The sequence below is a fragment of the Eulemur rufifrons genome, chromosome 2, assembly GCF_041146395.1.
Source record: "Eulemur rufifrons isolate Redbay chromosome 2, OSU_ERuf_1, whole genome shotgun sequence".
In the NCBI taxonomy this organism is placed as follows: domain Eukaryota; kingdom Metazoa; phylum Chordata; class Mammalia; order Primates; family Lemuridae; genus Eulemur; species Eulemur rufifrons.
In genome coordinates, this window is record NC_090984.1 from 87,022,085 (window position 1) to 87,038,428 (window position 16,344).

A 16,344-nucleotide genomic window follows, 5' to 3' on the forward strand; every position below is an offset into this window, starting at 1 on the left:
CCAACCTTATCCTTAATAGAAATCGAGTAATCACTCACATCTCTTCTGGTTGTGAAATTTTTTAAGCTGACAACGTAATATATGTACTATAAAAACCTAGTGTTCTTATCGTAGAACTACACTGATTATTTTAGAATTTTGCAAATGTGACAATGATCAAAAAATTTAATAATTCATATTACTTAAAAGACATTAAAAGAGGAGTGTGTTAAAGCCAACAATACCCACAGTTTTTCTGAAATTCATCAGAATATCACACAATATCAAGTTAAGCATTATTCAAATTTTTCTTTTAACCTGTCCGTGCTAAACACACTGAAATAGCCAGTGTCGGTACTAATGAGTTTAGCATTATTGGGCTACATCAGGAAACACCCGACTCTAGGTTATTTGTTCTGCAGGTTTACTCTGTCTGTGTGGAAACAGTGTCAGGCAGTATCTTAATTTCTTCCCAGAGAAGCAAGAGAAGGAAGTGCTCACCAGGTAGGCAGGTATCTCAAAGATACCCCAGTGTACAAATAAAAAACAGCTAGGTATTTAAAATTACATGAAAACAGAATCTGGAGTTTCTGTTAAAGCACAATGCAGACTAAGAATTCAAGTTTATACAAGTCTCCCAACCCCAAGAAAGAAGAAAATATGTGATAACCCATAGTAACCTAATAGTAGCAGCAGTTATAATGAGGCTGGTGTCACATCTGTGTGGAATATCAAGGCAACCATTCTTTATTTTGTTCTAGTTGTCTTCTTATTCATTTCTTTTCAGCACATCTGCAGAGAAACCCCCTGGTGTTGGTGTTTCTGATTTCCATGTAACACGTAAATAGTAAGAAGCAGGAAAAGGAAAAAAATCAAAACCTTTGCTGAACTCCGTAAATCCTGTGTTTCCTAAATGTCAAGGAAGCAGTTAGCAGTTTCTTTTTTGATGAGGAAATGAACCAAATTAAAGAGTGAGTTATCCAGGATCACAAAAGGAATCAGTGCCTAAAATTAGAACAAGTCTCAGATTCCTAACTCATTGATTAAATGCAAAATTGAGCTCTCATTTCAACAATGACTACGTCAGGACTTCTACTAGAGCAAGATAATTTGACATAGACATAAGGAAAATTTTCCTAATATGAATATGTAAGACAGTAGAGTATGCTCAGGGGGGAGAATATGCAACCTCTGCCTTTTCAAAAAAGAAGTACCAGCTAATTTGTCAGTTCCATATAACCTCTCCTGACATGGTACCCTTTCAACCCTTTGAGACATGGAAATATTTTATTCTTACCCATCTCTCTGCTTCTTCCTAGTTTCCTTCAATAACTCATACTTCCTATTATTGTTCTGTCATTCTCTTATGTCCCAAACTACTTTATTTATATTACTTCTAAATGCTGTGCCCTATGCTGAACATTATACTCCAAGAGCGGTCTGACCAGGAAAGGTTAGTACAGTTCCAGTTGACTCCCTTTTCCTCTTTACCAAAGTATTAATGTAACCAGCACTCCCTTTGGCTTGTTCATTTTTTGGTAAACTTTTGCCTCATTTTGATGTCAGTCCAAATACCTGGAACACTCATGTGCTATTATGTCACAATTTCTTCATCTCATGCTTGGTGTCATTTTTTGGACCCAAGAGCAGGACTTTACATTCTTGTTGTTAAATTCCTTCCTGATAGATTTGGTCCATTGAGATATTTTCAGACTCTGATTCTGCCATCCGGCAGATAGCTTTTCCGACGAGCTCCAGGCCATTTGCAAATGTGACTAGCATACCCACTACATCATCATCCAAGTTATTGATAAAAACGGTGAGAGCAGACAAGAGGGCCTGTCAACACTGGTCTAAACATCCCTCCAGAGTGACATTCATATCTTTGCTCCTGTATCAGTCAAGTCTAACCAGCAAAACAGAAACCATCCTGAGCATTTAGAACAGAGAGAATTTAACACAGGAGAGCTGTTTCACAGACAATGGAAGATCTGAGAAGCCAACCAGAGAACAATAAGAAAACCTAGAAAGCAGAAACAGCAGGAAGCCACTGTCACTCACAGGCTGGAGTAACCAAGGGGAAATGTTAGTAGAACCTACCAGCAAAAGACGGCGCCAATGAGACGATGCTGCCGCCCCGGGCACGCTGGCCTTCCCTCTGCTGGCCTAACCCAGCTGGAAGCCAGCTGATGCAGGAGCTTGGGGAAAACAGCCAGCTTAGGTCAATGCCTGTGGTAGAGAGCAGAGGAGCACAGGACAAGGAGTAGACTTGAGTTCACACACGCCTAGGACCGCTGTAGCCCTTTTTGGGTAGGGTTGTTTAATCAGTTACTAACAGATTGTTCTTGAATCCAAGAGGATTTCTCCGTCTTGCTCACAAGAACATAAGGAAAGAATTGAAGTGTATGGCAAAGTTCACATCCATAATGTTGACCTATTTGACTTATCCTAGTGGATTGATAGTCCCATTAAATGAAGAAATAAGACTACTCATCCTAAGTAAGTCCTAGTGATCCTTTGCTTTCTCATCTACGTCTTCACAAATCATTAGTCTATACACACAGGCTAGCAAACCACAGCCTACGGGCCAAATCTGACCCATCCTCTGTGAAGTTTATTGAACACAGCCATACTCACGCACATATACATGGTCTATGGCTGCTTTCACACTATAAAGGCAGAGTTGAATCACTGTGACAGGGACCATATGGCCTGCAAAGCCTGAAATATTTACTATCTGATCCTTTATAAAAAAAGCCAACCCCTGGATTATAATTTGCAGACTCCAATCACATCTTTCTTCTAAACAAGCAGACGTTTTCCATCTATACTCTTTTTGTTCCGTCCCCCTTTTCCATTTTCTCTCTTACATGGTCAATAGTGGTTGTTATGGACTGAATGTTTGTGTCCCCCCAAAATTTGTGTGTTGAAATCCTAACCACCAAGGTGATGGTATCAGGAGCCGAGGCTTTTGACAGGTGATCAGGTAATGAAGGTGGAAGCCTCATGAACGAGATTCGTGTTTGTAAGAACAGACACGAGAGAGCTTGCGTCTGCCCTCTCTGCTCTCCACCGTGTGAGGAACTAACAAGAAGATAGGTCTCTGCAAACCAGGAAGAGGGCTTCTCCCAAGAACCCAGCTATGCTGGCACCCTGATCTCGGATGCCAGCATCCACAACTGTGAGAAATAAATGCTTGTTGTTTAAGCCACACATCTATGGCAATTCGTTTTAGCAGCTTCAACTGACTAAGGCAGGGCTCATCAATATCACTTGTTATTTCTCTCAGGGGGACCTCATAATATCCCCACTAAGGCCTATAAGGACCCATGAAAAGTGTCCGTCATTGCTTCTCTGACCTCATCTGCCATCTGCCTACCCTTGTCTGCTCCTATTAGATTCCATCTTGTGTGAGTTGGTCCATTGAGATATTTGTAGGTTCTGATTCTCTTCCCTGCTAACTCCTAGAACATACCTGGCCCACTCCATTGCAGGATCTTTGCACTTGTTCCCTCTGCCTTGCTCCAGGCATCTACATGCATGGCTCGCATACTCCTGTGCTAAAGTATCACTTGGTAAGCCTTCTCCTGACTTTCCTATTCAAAATCACACTCACCATCCTCCTCCCTGCAGCATTCCCGCATCCCCTTCTCTGCTTTACTCTTCTCCAAAGTACTGGTCACCCTCTGACACAATTATTTGCTTATTGTCTGTTCTTTCCCCAATCCCCACTAAAATGTAAACTCTAGGAGGGCAGAAGTTTTGTCTTGTTTGTTCACTAAAGTATCCCAGCACCTAGAATTTGCATTCCAGGCAAATTATAATAGGCATGCAATAAATATTTTTGGAAAGAATGAAGATCAAGACACTAACTCATTTAGAGGGACTGGCTCTTGTCATCTATTCACCCAGCTCAGGTTCTCTTTAGAGTCATCTTTTGCAAGCAGGGAGAATGGGAAAAGAATCATCCCTGCAATTGGATCAGCAAAGAGAGAACTTCAATATGGCAAGGAAAAAAAAGTGAATCATTAAAGTTCTATTAGAATTTACATACAAGTTAGTCACCAAGGAGTCTATAGTCAGCATTTTAAAAACCAACATTAAAGAACCTTGAAAAAGTCATGTAGGAGGATTCCAGGTAACAACTCTATTTTTTAATTGCTATTCCAAGGACTTGTCCCTCCCCCTCCCCACCCATGACTCTCCTTTAATAAAGTTGCTGTAGCTTAACCCTAAATAAGTCTCACAACCGTATCTGAAGACCTCTCAGAATTTTGTTATAGTTCATTGGGCCATAGGAAGCCCTTCTGGCACCTAAGTCAGAAATAATATTTATTCATATCTATTCCTTTTTCATTTCTTGATCTATAAAGAGGTCTTAGGATGACAAAACTATAAAATCCCAAACTCTTCACAGAGAGTCTTGTCATGGGTCTAATGAAAGAAATGTGGCTGGTCTAAATAAATTGATTGAGCAAACTATTTTTATTTCACAGTCAGCCAATATCATTGGCTTTAAGACTGTTTTATGATCAAGTTGACCTTTTAATATTTTAAAATATGCTTAACTCTACACTATTGCATTTTTGTGTGTGAGGTTTTTTTACTGGACATTTTGAAGCTAAGCCTTTGGCACAGTTGAAATTTTTGTACACCCTTAAAGTTATCATTTTGTTTGTTTGCTTGTTTGTTTGTTTTAAATAAACTTTTACTTTCAGGCTATAATTTCTTTATTCCAACACTTGCCTGCCCTCATTGTTGTTTAGTTTGTGGATCTTGCTCATTTTTGAATTTTAAAATTATATCTCTTTTTGTATTACCTTATTGAAACATTGTACAAGTGTTCAGATAGTTAAAGCATTGCTTAAGATATGTAAGATAATGTCATTGTTATTCTAAAATTAAACATGAAAGTATTCTGCCAAAGAGTCTTTTTTCTGAGTCTCTGGGAAGATGAGAAGCCCACAAAAGTGAACTATTAAATGATCTAAGCTATTGCCAACCGTTCTTTAGTTTCTAACTACAGTGCTTATGATTTATTTTAAAATATTTGTATAGTTAATAAAAACATAATTAAAAGAAAGATTTAATTGTACTCCCAGCACTAACCTAAAACTGTTTCAAATGACCTTCGTTTTCTTATTTCACAACAGCCTTTTGTTCTCGGTTTTTCCATCTGATTGCTAAGCATTTTTCAATGGAGGTCTCAATTAGAAGAAAAAAAGGGAGTGGGGGACAATCATTTAATTCAAAAATTAATTTGGAGATCAGGCAACTGACTTAGGCTCATGCCAACAACTTAAGGCTTTTCAGCTCTGGCCACATGATCCAAAGGAACTGAGCAACAACTGTTTAGCTGCTTTAATCCTCCTTAATTTGAGTGCAAAGAAACTCACATGTGTTTCTAAGAACATTGTTGGAGTACAAGAAGTCCATTTCTGGGGACACCACCTAATGCCCTTGTTTTGCTGATCTCACTGTATTCTAAATTAATTTCTAAACCATACACAAGCAGAGAGTGGGGTGGGCTGGAGAGGGGGGAATAGCTAAAAGCAAGGCTGTGTCTCGTGTTGTTGAAACAACTACGAAAAGGGTCTTCAAAGACTTTCTTCATACCATGACAGGAGTTTGCTTTATGTTGTGATAAAGCTGGGCTCAGTCATGAGAAAGACGAAAGCACAGACTGCTCCCCCAACTCATCTCCGAGAAGCTGGTGAAAGGCACCGGGGAGTACAGCCTGGCAGGCTGCTTCTCTTCCTTTGTTTGGAGCCCTCTAGGTTCACTGGTCTTTAGAGGAACTTAATTAAAATCCATGGACAATTTTCCAGGAAGTAGATTAAACCCTTATGGTAAATGTGTTCTGTTAGGAGACTTTAATTCTCCCCTGTCATGTTTTACTTGGGAGGGGAAAAGCCTAAAGACTAAAAAACTGGTAGGTTTGCTATGAATTTTAAGTCCGAAGAGTTGTTGGGCAACTAAGTTCTCAAAACTTTTTATCTGGGGTTTACTCATCAAATGGAAAATCAGGAAACCAGGGAGGGCTGGACTTTCTTAGGCAAAGTTGCAGAGTAGAAGGCGTTTGTTCTCTGTGCAATGTTTCTGCTTTCTTTAGCCTTCTTGCCCCTTGGTTCCAATCTCTAGCTCTGTAAAGAACCTCCCTCCCTAATGCAAAAATTCTTCCTCCTCCTTCACCTGCACACAGCCAAACTTACTCTCAAGAAAGAGATGCATCAAAGCAATCAAACAAAGGAATAAACAATAACTAATATTTACTGACCTCTTGTTTCCTGCCAATCATTGGTCCAGGCACTTTACATGTGCTGTCATTTAATTCTCACAGCAACCTTATAAGATAGGCGTTATTCTTATCCACATGTTACCGACTAGGCTAAGGACTTGCCGAAATTCACACAGGGATTCCAAATCAGGAATTCTCATTACAAAGTTTATTCTTTCAATCATGCAACTCTGTGATTGTTATACCTTAGTGTATGGGTACCAGGTGACTGGTAACACTTGGTGGATTGCTTCTCCCAGAGCGGGTGCATCTGATTAGAAGACATAGCCTTAAGCAAAAGAGGAAGGCTGTAGTTGTGTATGTTTCTATCAGTGGAGCCTTCCTGAGGCCCGTGAAACTGGTCCTAGAAGAAGGGGCCTGTTCTGGCCTCGCCATTGGCCTTCATGTACACTAATGAGCCAATTTGGAGATGGAGTTAAATAATATTCATATACCCATAACACTGGGATGGTAAGGAGAGTAAAGATACTCAGGGAACCACAGCCCTTTTGCTTACGCAAATCTTTGAAGTCATCTAATCCAACTTCCTATCCAAACAGGAACTCTCTGTCTGAATCCTTGAAAGATAGTCTTTAAGCCTCTTACTTCCAACGCCAGAGAGTTTGTTATGTGCCTCAGCTGACTGACCTTCCCTAATTGTTAAAATGTTCTTTTTTTAAAATTTATTTTTAATTCTTTTTAAGGTAGGCCAAGTAAAGCAGTGAAAATGTTCTTATTCATACTGAACGCAAACCTACCTTCCCTGTAAGTCCAATTTGCATGTGGGTTAAGGCAAGTACATCAGAGCTGCTCTCTCCTCTCTCCTCAGAACTTCCCAGGTAAAGTGACATCCTCAAGGGCACTGTCATGACCAGAGGGGACACCAGTGGGCTCAGGATTTGAAACCCCAAGAAACCAGTCTCACTAGCAGCAGCTCTGAGGATGAAACAGTTAAATTCTATTATACCATTTTCAACAGCACTTATGTAGCTAGGGAGCCTAACTTTGGGGGCTAGTCCTTCAGTCTCCCCAAACCATCTGGCATCCAATCTGCCCTCATTCCTCAATCCACACTCCAAATTCTCTGACCTGGATAGCACTTTCCCCCTTATCCATCTCCTAATCCTGGCTTTTAATTGAGTCACAAAAACAAAGCAAAGTGGGGTGCATGTGTCAAGCACTGGGCTGTGTACATTTTGATTTCATGGACCCAAACTATTCGAGACTTTCAATATGTGCTTATTTTTAGAACCCATGGCTGTATTTTTAAAAAGTGTTGGCCACTTTGATTTTTAAAAAAGCTAGCACTCTGGGAGGCCAGGGCGGGAGGATTGCTTGAGGTCAGGAGTTTGAGGTTGCAGTGAGCTATGATGAAGCCACTGTGCCCTAGCTGGTACGACAGAGCAAGACTCTGTCTCAAAAAAAAAAGAAGGAAAAAAGAAAAAAAAAAGCAGCAGATCAATAAGAAACTGTCTTTAAGATTTGAATAAAGAAAAGAAAAAGAACATTCTGTGAATGAGATATCTGCCCCAAAAGCGAGTCTAGTGTGCTTCAGGTGTGATGGGCTGATTTCTGGAAGGTAGGCAGTTTTATGGAACTTTATGGAACTGTCCTTATGAAAGGCTGAGAGGACAGCAAGAGGGACTCGACCTCCAAATTCAGACCCAGAGGTTCACCTAGCCCGGAAGGTGGCCCTGGCACTGGGCCAGATGTTCAGCCTGATGTATAAACTCAGCTGATGAAGAAGCACCACTGAAGTAATTAAAACAGGATAGGAGAAGAGACAGGAAGGGCTGGATTCCCTCCAGGGTTGATGACAGCCAAGTTCTGGGCTGTTGCCTGGAATGGCTATCCCAAGGAAAAACTGGTGAAAAGTTCCAACATTTTGTGAATATATTTTGGGTATGCTGAAGAGAGATTAAATCAGAAGGCTTCATGCATGCTTTATTATTATTAAATGTTTTGAATCTTCTTGATATTTAATCCATTTCTTAATGATTGAATAGCAGAGGTAATTAGTGCATAGACCTTAAGTTATTCAGGTTAAGGATCATAGTGTGTTAGAAAAAGCAATGAGTAGGAGCCAGAAGCCAGTTTTCCGGTTCCAACTCCAATGCAATTAGCTCTGACCTTGAGCAAGTCACTTAAACCTGTGAACGTCTATGAGAGAAGACCTACAGGACTTCCCACATTTCTTCCTGTTTAGTTTTTCTGTGCCACATAACAGCTCACACCAAAAGATCTATCTACATCTATCTATTCATAGATCCATATCCATATCTATCTGTCTATCTGTAAAGTGGTCAGTATAGTTAGTCCCAGTTTCCCTGTGTTTCCAGGTTCAGCCAGTAGAGGACTTTAAGACTAAAAGAGCAATGTTGAAGAGAAGACAGAAATATATGAATGACCAACTGGATGGTAACTGAATGGTAGTTCTTAAAATAACTGAAGAAGCTGGAAGAGGGAATTAAATTGTGGTGTTGAGATAAACTGAAATAGGGTAGGGGCTATGTTTATTTAGGGCAGTGCCCAGCACAACTTGGTATCCAGGAGGTACCCAATAAAAATTAGTAAATGAATGAAAACACTTATAACCAAAGACTTATAACTAAAGAACATGCTCCAATATAGGGTTAAGTTGCAAGGGTCAGGTGGAGGACATTTCCATAGTTCAAATCTATCTGATGACTCTAGAAATATAGGATCAGATAACCATAAAGGACATTTTAATATTCACACTATGGGGTCTATGAGTGTTTTGGACCTGACTCATTTAAATCAGAAAAGTTGGGAAAAGCACGAATGCAGACAGATGATTCCACAAATAGTTCCAGATCTGCCTTATGGAGATCTGCACAGGTAGTGTGGCTAGAATGAAAGGTGGCCCAGCTGCAGAGGCGAGCTCTGGAAGAGTGAGCAGTCACTCCTGCTCTTTTCCCAGCACACATACTCCGGCTACAGAGGGCAAGCACTCTGTAGATGTCATCAGCAGGACCCAACCTGGGCACAATGTCAAAGCAGTCAAAGTTTGCCTCCTGCAGCGCAGCCTCCTCTTTCTGCCCTCTCCCCCTGAATCAGACTTGTTGCTGGCAACCCTTCAATGCAGAGGTCTGGCTGTGGGAGTGCTGGGGAGTTATCCTTTAGAGTTATTTTTAAAGATGATCATTAGGACAAGGATACATTCAACTAGTCCTACTTAACTACATATCATGCTGCTGGATGCACAATTATCCCTCCACACACTCACAATGGTCAAAATATATTGAGAATGAATGGTTTGGCTTCCCATTCTCTACGCCTCTGATCCTATAAAATGAGAGGACTTCCATAGTTCTCTTGGCATGGAATGTGGTTAACTCCACTTGTGAATAGAGACACCAAATCTGCTGCAAACTTTAGTTCAATTATCACCTGGGTTACAAATTCCCTACATCTATGCTTTTCCATTTGAGCAGTATTTTTCTACTCTGTAACCAAGCTTCTTAAGCCGGTTATTGGCCATTGTGCAAGCTAACTGCAGGACAACAAAGAGTTAAGGTGTTATTATCCAAATGCATTTCAGCAATCCAAGAACATCATGTCCTCCCGATTGCTAAGAAACAAAAGCAAAATTCCCACAAATATTTGAATCTCTGGAATAAAAAAGCAAGATTGAGGAGGAAGACCAGACTGGAAAACAAAAGAGAGAAGGAACCTCCAGGGGGAGGTGGCAGATGGTCCACCAGGTGGACTTTGACAGTCCACAGAACTGGCCAAACTGACTGGTGGACCAGGCAATTTTTAGCAATGATTACAGTGTGAGCCAGAGTGCACCAGCCATATGGCACGTTGCCAGTCATCACTCCTAGTGACATTCCAACCAGATAAGCAATACATTCATTGCTGGAAGGGGCTTGAGGGGCACCAGGGAGGAAGTTAAGAGCAGGCAGGCAAGTGGGATGGAATAAAGCACACTCACAACCCAAATCTAACAGGTTCCAACATGTCTGAACAGGTAACTAGTAAGGTAGCTTAACCTTTGGTCTCTGCACACCCGGGAACACTGCCCTGAGAAAGATTTGATTTACTCCAAGAAGTAATTAAATCTGGTGGCACAGTGCTAATCGGGAGAGTATTCAGCACTCGGAGATATGCACTGGAAAATTCTTTCTCTCCCCTTTGTAAATGCCCAAACCCTGGGCACCTTATTATTCAAGTTTCTAATTAAAAAGGAACAGGAACAGTTCAATAACCTGGAGCAATCCATCAAGCTCACAACCTAATAAAAGAATGCAGGGGCGCAGAGATACTCTCCCCTCTACTGGGTACTGTAAGGCTCCACGGAGAGAAGGCAAGGAGTTCCTTGGTGCTTTACCTCTCTGCTGACTTAACTGTCATATTGCATAGTTGCTGCTAAACTGCACGAAAGGTATTTCTAATCTCATGACGGTGACTGGAAGGGGTTGAAGGACACAAATTAAGTCTCAGAGCAGTACAGCCGAGTAAGAATGGAAGGTCAGTCAGTTGACTCTTCCCACAATTCCCCGAACAAGGCAATTATTCATGAAGGAAATTTCAAATTATTTTCATTAGACTTGTGTTTTACCAATCTAACCAAAGTGATTAATTAGGGATTAAAATATTTACTCTGCACATGCTGCCTTGGCTCAGCACTAGCATATTTAAGCATTGTGCTAAAAGGGTCAGCTGTTTCCAGTATTGTTTGGAATTCGTTTCCTATTTGCCATGTAAAAGGGCACTGACATGCATGTCTATACCATACTTAGGGTCTCTCCAGGCACCAAACTGGAGAAGCAGGAAGAAGCTCCAGAGCATCCACCCTTTGACCCCAAATTTCTTCCTTGTTAGAACCACTTTGTGTCAATGGTCATAGATTTTCTGTATCCACATCTTTGTAACAAGGTATCCAGGATGCCCGGGGCGGGGGGGGGGGGCAGACAGTAATACCCCTAATCAATGACACATCTCAGAGCATGGTATACAGTGAGAGATACCATGGCACACGTGTGGGAGGGAGACTACAAGAATAGGAGGATTTTCTGAGATTTTAGGGGGATTTTCAGCACTATGGGATGCCATAGAGCAAGTCATAAGAACTATTTCCAGTGTTGAGATAGTGGCAGCAGGACTGGTTATTCAAACAGGATACCGAAGCCTCACTTGGTGCCCAGTGGGGCCAAAGCATTTACCTGAGTTTAAATTTACTGCTTCCTCAGTGAGACTTCAAATAGGGCACCAGCATTGGAGATATGCCTTGTTTATTCGTAAGTTTCCAACCTTTTAAGATATTGCTAAGAATCTGCCTGGAAAGGAGGTAGGAGAAAGAACGCTTCCTTATGTTGCTACTGGACTCTGTCACTGAAGAGATGCGACCCATGGGGGTTCCATGACTGCACCTCTGAAGGTTTGCAAAGGGATGAAGATGATGCGTAGGCATTTTTCATTTTGCTTCCTGCCAACAATGCTAATCACATGTCTTCAACTGTTCTCCGAAGGCTTCAGAGATAGAGAAAAAGATTATATAGCTATAATTATATATATGCTGTAGGACTAAATCAATTAATTGTTTTGGAAGCAGAGATGGTGAATACAAAGTGGTAAATATGGATGGGGTAAATAAACCCACAGTTCTTGTAGGATACAGTTGAAGAGGGGAATAGTTAGGGCAAGACTGTATCTGCAGGGACAGGTAGAGTGCAGGATGAGATAGGGGATGCTCTCCCTTTAGAAGACAGAATTGTGCATGAGGAAAACTACCAGGGTAGGGTGCATTGATGTCAAGATTGACAAACACCCAGTGGAGAGGGATGGATCCATAGTATCCCACGCAGGAGAGAGGTCCTGGATTGGTCAGGAGAAGGTATTCATTGACAGGGAGAACAGTAGTTTCAGTGGAGTGTTGAGGCCATGAGCCAGGTTGGCTGGAGTCCAAGAAGACAGCTGGTGTGGAGACGTGGATATGGCAGCAGGTACAGCGGCGCAGCTCTGTAGTTTATCTAGGAATAATAATAATAACAATGAAAATAATTTGTGGAATGCTTTCCATGAGCCAGGTTCTAGGTAGGCAATATCACACTTTCTTTAATCCTCAACAATCCAAGGTCCATTTTATACACAATTATTAAGAGCCAGAACCAGGATTCAAACCCATGTCTGTCAGGAAGAAAAACTTATGCTCTTAGGAGCACAAAATACAGTCTTAATAGAAGAGAAATGGGATGGGGAGGGAAGGGGTGGATGAGAGCACAGCTGGGGAGCATTAGAGTAATGATGAATTAAGGGATAAGACATGGAAAAATCAAGGGATATCTTTCGCTCTGGAGCAACAGCGTGTCTAGAAAACTTTAGGGAACACTTAGGTTGGAAACCAGCAGGTCTGAATTCTAATTTTGACTCAGGTCCTCAAAAGTGTTGTGAGTTTAGGAAAGCCACTCAACCTATGGGCCTTAGATGCCTCATTCAACAAAAACAACACTGTGTACCTTACCCACTTTAAAGGCTATACAGTAGGGATAAAATATAATAAATTAGTTAATTAAAATGGCTAACAATTATGTGGCCAAATGATACGGCCAGCACTTTGCTAAACACATGCAATTCTTTCATCTAGCTCTTGTGATGACCTTGTGCCTAGAAACTATTATTATCATGAGATAAAAGAGAAAAAAGAAACATTCCATTAAGTTTAAAGAACCACAAGCATATAAGGTTTTATGATTATGATTTTGTAGGAAGCAGTTGCATCCAGGTTAAAGAGGAGATGGTAAAAAATGAAAAATCCCTGAACCTTCTAGAAAAAGAAAAGCATAGAGGCTGAGGTAAGGCATGCATAGGTACGTAATTAGGAATCATGTAAAATAACTGAAGGCTCAGCTGCAGGGGAAATTTCATAGAGAAGCAATGTCGGTTACCTGAAATTATGAATAACAGAATTTGGGATAATCTTGGCTGTATTTCTGAGAGAGAATGTATCAGATATAAAACAAATTGATCTTGGCTAACAGCTTTGAAATATTATCTGCCCCTAGAAGTTGGACATGTTTCAGGGTATTTTAAATCTCAAGGAAGTTATACTTTCCTTTACCTTCTATCTAACTTTTATAGCCATTGCATCCTCACCAAGATGAAAAAGATGCATAACAGGATTTGCATTCCTTACTGGAATATGACTGCTGCAAGCAAACAGTTCAGAACTCACTTGTTAGCAATATTATTAGAAGTCTCAATCGTTTTCCTCACAGGGCAAAATGCCCTGAGGGGAAAGAAGTCACCTGCCACTTTCTAATGTTATTTAATCTTTTTAGTCTGTCTGAGCTGTAAACTGTCAATCACAGTTAATGTTTAGTCACCTTGAATGCTGTTTAATCAGTAGAATGCTTAGTATATCTATAAATACCTGATGACACAGGAATTAAGTCTTTACAATAATTACCCCACTACATCATTTGACATCATTACTCACAGGCAAGGCCAAAACCATTTTTAATCTCTCCTGGTTTTTCAGCAAGAAATGTTTCATTACTGCTACATAACTGGAATAATTATTTCACACGGAGAAAACAGGCAACTGAAATTTGCACATTGGGCTGTTTATAATGTCTGAATGGCACCGTCTGTCTTTAAATGCTGCTGATGACAAGATAATTACGATGATGTGAATGGATTGCCAAGTGTATGCAGCAAGAGACAAGAGCAGCTCTGGGTCAGGATTTGATCAGTGATTAACGCTATGTGCACTTAGGTCCACATTAATGTATTTGTCTTACGAAGGCCATTGAAAAAGGACATTTTTTAAATGTCAAGAAAAGAGATTGTAGGTCAGGCACCAATATGTTAATTGTTTATGTCTTTGTGACTACGGATTGTTCCTTCTATCTTTCCTTTCTAACTTTTTCCTTCCTCTTTCACTCTTTTTTCTTTATTTTTTCTGTATTTTCCAAAGAAAAATATAAAATATAAATACCTTTTAAAAACACATTGAAAGTATAACCCTTTGGTAATGTTACATAAAATAAAGACACATTTGGTTTAACATACTGCTTTGTTAAATCTAGCAACAATAGCTTCAAGTGCCTGCTTGTAATGGTTCTTGGAGTTCTGGTCAGAGGACCCCAATCTTGTACAAATGGCTCTGTCAGCATGACTGTTGGGATGGGTTCAATTTCAAAGGCTGTGAAAATGTTGTTTGGTAAAGTGCAGAATATTTTCTGTTTAGAGTGTGGAGCCATTGCCATCAATCTCTTCTTTCTTTCTTTCTTTCTTTTTTTTTTTTCCACAAAGGCCAGGTCTTTGCAGGATGGGGCAGCGAGATCGGACCGCGAGGAGGACTTGTCTACTAGCAGGTCCACAGGACCACGAGGAGCGCGTCCCCACCCCGGAACACCGTGGAGATGCAGCGGCCCCTGGTGACTGGCTTGGACTTCTTGCCCTTGCCGCTCTTGGGCACTTAGGTCCACATCTCCTTCGCATTCTCCAGCATCATGTCACAGCGTCCGTGGAAGGCCTTCGGAAGCTTCCTGTTGTTGCGGCTGTTAAGCAGCAGTTGGGCCTTGTTCCTGACCAAGCACGTGCGCGGAGCGCGGCCGGGCTGAACCCTCCTCTGCGGCCCCTGGGGGCGGCGGGTGGGGGAGCAGCGCTCGCAGGGCGGCCTGGTCTCCTCCGCGTTGCTTCTCCTCTGGTCTGCTTTTTAAGAAGCACTTCAAAGCTTGGATTTTCCTCTCTGGTTTAAAAGGAGTGCGGAAAACTCATTCGTTCATTTCACAAGCACTTCCTGAGCGCTGCTATGTGGCCAAGCTCTGCTCTGGTTTCTGAACTACAGCAGGGAGCAAACCAAACAAAACTCCCTGCCTGCACTGAGCTAAAACATAGGGAGGGAAGATAAAAGAAATGAAACAATTTAATGAAATAGTGTGTGTGATGACGCTAACTGCTAGGGAGGAAGAAGGGAGCAGGAAGTGAGAGTCTGCAGACGGGTTGCAATTGAAATGGGTGGTCCGGGAACCCTCCATGATGAGGTAATATTTGAGTCAAGGAAGTGAGGGGACCCTCTGGGAAGGAAGAAACAGGAAGAAGAGTCCCTGAGGTGGGAATGTGCGAGGAGGGGAGGCATGGAGGAGTCCCAAGGAGGCTGGAGTGGCAGGAAGTGAGGTCAAAGAGGCAACAGGGCTGCTTGCCACAGCCTGGGCAAGGGCTCCGGAGTGTCTTCAGCCTGGGAGGCAAAGCTATGAAGGTTTCGAGCAGAGGAGTGGCATAATCTGATTTCACTGAGTCATTTTGGTGACTATGTTAGAAAGCCAAGGGCAGAAGCAGGGGGACCAGTAAGAGGCTATTGCAGTATTCCTTGAGGTTTGTTTTATCTTGTTTTGTGGGTTTTTTTTTTTTTTTTTTTTTTTTTGAGATAGTGTCTTTCTCTTTTGCCCAGGCTAGAGTACAATGGCATTATCATAACTCACTGCAACCTCAAACTCCTGGTCTCAAGCTATTCTTCTACCTCAGCATCCCAAGTAGCTGGGACTACAGGCATGTGCCACCATACCTGGCTAATTTTTTAATTTTTTTTTTTTTTTTTAAGATGGAGTTTTTCTGTGTTGATCAGGTTGGTCTCAAGCTTCTTTCCTCAAGCAATTTCCAAGTCCTGATGTCAGGCCCGCATCATGGTAAAAAAGGAAAAGATATTGGATGTGGTGTGAAGGTAGAGCCAATAGGATGTATCAACAGTTCAGGTGTAGGGTTCAAAAATGGTTTTTAGCCTGAGCAACTGGACGGAGAGGCTGACAAATATGTAGATGGTATTTAAAGCCAAGAGACTGGGTGAGGTCACATGGGAAAGAGCACAGAAAGAGAAGAAACCCAAGGACTGAGCCCTGGACACTCAGCATTAGGGTCAGGGAGCTAAGGAGTCGATTAGTTTAGGTAATGCTACCTGCTGGAACAAAGAAAGCCAAAAAGGAACAATGGTTCAAACTTAGTCATCATTTATTGCTCACTCCCATAATACCCCAAATGGGTGTTCCTGATTGGTGGGTGACTCGCCTTCCATTAGGTCATGGAGAATGGTAAATGGGGTGATTTTAGAAGCCACACTTAGA